Source organism: Sciurus vulgaris (genome assembly GCF_902686455.1).
Source record: "Sciurus vulgaris genome assembly, chromosome: 19".
Taxonomy (NCBI): Eukaryota; Metazoa; Chordata; class Mammalia; order Rodentia; family Sciuridae; genus Sciurus; species Sciurus vulgaris.
Window position 1 is genome coordinate 13,392,065 of NC_136480.1, and position 3,409 is coordinate 13,395,473.

The window sequence follows — 3,409 nt, forward strand, 5'->3', positions numbered from 1 at the left end:
CTCGCACACTGAAGACTGGGTTTGCACTCAAGCAGCAAGTGGCTTCAGGCCGACGGTCAAGGAGACAGAGGCACTGGAATCAAATCCTTGCCTGTGGTGAATTGAGAGCATCCAAATCTGCACGTGAGCTGAATGCCTACCACATGCCCACACAGGGGCTACAGCACAGGGCTCAGCTCCCGGCCACCTGTTCAGTGGGGAGGTGCACATGTGAACTAGAAAATTGCAATAAGGTATTGTAAGTACAAAACCAAAACCTGGTTCAATGGTCAAGGTGAGGAAAACACCTTTGGATTTCCTTTATCTCCTCCTTTCTTCTTTTTTTTTCAATATTTTGGTTTTTTAGTTGTAGGTGGATTCAATACCTTTATTTATTTAATGTGGTGCTAAGGATCAAACTCAGGGCCTCCCGCATGCTAGGCGAGCGCTCTGCCACTGAGCCCCAGCCCATCCTCTTTTCTTCTAATAAGCAATCTTCTCATCCACCAACCAAAACACATACCCACCTAGGCACACACATACACCACACCACGCACACACACATCACATGCACAGAGACCCTGACCATATGCCACACTCTCCCCAATACAATACAGACAGCACTGCTGGATTTAGCAACTCCTATACAGAACATCCAGTTCAATTAGCATTTCTGATAAACATTTGGTACATATTTACACTAAAAAGAAATGTGGTTTTCCCGAAATCCTAATGTAACTGGGGAACCTGTTTTACCTGGCAACCTTACACACATTTCATGAACATACATACTCAGTCATGCACCCCCCATATCAGAGAGTTCTGAGGGTCACTTTCTTTTTAATTGGTTCTTCTTAGCTCTATGTAACATCAGGATTCATTTTGACACAATTATAAAAGCATTGGATACAACTTGCTCTGATTTCCCTCTCCTTCTCCCTCCCCGTTCCCTTCCCTCTACTGATCTTTCTGCTGTTTACTTTTAGTGTTTTTTTTTTAAACTGGTGTCTTGTGGATGCACATGATGGTGAGATTCACCGTGGTACAGTCATGTATGTACCTAGGAAAGTTGGGTCAGATTCATTTCACTGTTCTTTTATCTCTCTTGCCTTTCTGTATTGTTTGTTTGAATGTGTATAACATACATGTGCTACATCTGAAATTAGAAATGCCAAATTGTTGAGAAGTATTTTAAATGCGCATTTAATGCCAGTAAGCCACCAGCATTCCTGGGCACATTCTCCCTCCTCACCAGTTTGTGAACCGCCCTAGAGAGAACTAGGTGTCTGGGGAAACGTGGGAGACGGAAGGGAAAAGGGCAAGAACAGAGGCCCAGCAAAAAGAGCAGCTGGGAAAGCATGCTGCAGAAGGCCCCAGGAGGGCCCTGGCACAGAGACTGTTAAGTCCTTTTTTTTTTTTTTTTTAAACAGTGAAATCAAGTGCAATAATAAGTTACCAGAACTGCAAGGTTGTGTTGCACCATGTATATATGACAAGAGACTCATGGCTGGGGCAGGGGGGTCCTGCAGGCCTCCTCCACCATGTTTAAAGGGCATCCTTTTCTAATTATAGAAAGGCCCCACAGGGATGAACAACTGCCTCAGTTAGTTAGCATTTAGAACTAATTGTCACATGTTAGCTAGTGCACTAATTGACTGAAGATTCACACCTCCCTGTGGGAAGCTCCCTATTACAGAAGGAACACCACTCTGGGAAATTTGGAGTGCCAGCAGGTAGCCTGAGAACTTGTCTAGCTGGCACAATGGCAGGTGTCATGCCTCGCTCAGCCTGGGCCCCCTCACCCACACTCATAAAGGAGGGGTGGAGGATTACTTTTTCCAAGTGTGGCTGAGAAGGGTACTGCTACAACATGACTCTCCATCCACAGGTGGAGTCTAGTTCCCCAACCTTGAAACCAGGCAGAGTTGTAAGTGCTTCATCCGAGAGGGCAGAGCAGAGTTGATGCAGGTGGCTTTGGGGGCCAGGTCATAACAGGTGAGGACAGCTTCCACCTTGTTCCCTGGGCCCTCTGTGGTTGAAAATCAGAACCATGGCATACCTTCAGCTACCCCAAGGCCATACTGCCATGAGGAAGTTAAACCAGGATGTATGGAGGAACCAGGTGCAGATTAGGAATCATTCTATTGCAGGCCCGAGATATGAGCAGGAATAAACCTTGAGGGAAGGTTCAAGCTCTCTGCTTCTCAGATGAAGATCCTAACACCCTTGAGCAGAGACAAGCCATCAAAAGAATGGCATGACCAGCCTCATTTCCTGACGGGATCCACAACAAGGCAGAAATTGCAGAACATAAAGAATCAGCAACTTGCAGGGCATGGTGGTGCACACCTGTAATCCCAGCTACTTGAGAGGCTGAAGCAGAAGGATCACAAGTTCAAGGGCTGCCTGGGAAAGTTGGTGAGACTCTGTCCAAAATAAAATTTAAAAGGCTGGGGATGTAGCTCACTGGTAGAGCACCCCTGGGTTCAATCCCCATTTAAAAAAAAAAAATCAGCTACTAACAAAGATGGCCTTACTATCTCATTATTGTCCGGCGGAAACAATGCTAAGCTATATCCAGATTCTTCCTGCACTACTCCTACCCTCTAGGAAAGATGAGATTCTTCAATGGTCTGAATGCTGCTGAGCCTCAGGACTTGCATAGCACACTCAATGCAATCAGATCAAAAAGATCTTGCAGGTACCACTGGGCTACTACCTCTCAAAAGAAGGAGGAGTCTGATGCCGGTTAATGCTCTTCCCTTGGTAGAAATTTTGACACCACAATGCTAGTTAGTCTCTATTCTCTTAAGCTTCATTTGGGATACAGAGTGCAAGCTTTTCCCTATGTGCAGAAGAACATGGATAACACCCAGGCACAATTTCTAAATAGTGGAGTGTTCCTCAGAGGGTTTGCACACATAATGCATATTCTTCCCTTGAGTATATAGATTTGTAGTCCATTTCTGAAAGGAGAAACAGAAACCTTGAGAGACTCCTCCAAAGTTATAGAAACAACTTAGGTGTCCTTCAACAGACAAATGGATTTTTTAAAAAATGTGGTACATATACACAACGGAACATTACTCAGTCATAAAGAAGAATGAAATATGGCATTTGCCAGTAAATGGATGGAAATGGAGACTATCATACTAAGTGAAATAAGCCAATCCCAAAAAAACCAAAGGCTGAATGTTCTCTCTGATAGGTGGATGTTAACCTAAAGCAAGGGAAGTGGGGATGGGAGTAACAAATCCATTGGATTAGACAAAGTGAAATAAAGGGAAGGAGGGGAGAGGGGAATAAGAAAGACAGTAGAATTCATCAAACATAACTTTCCTAGCCTTGTATTTGAATACATGACCAGGGTAACTCTGCACCATATACAACCACAAGAATGGAATCCTAAATAGAGTAAGTTATACTCTAT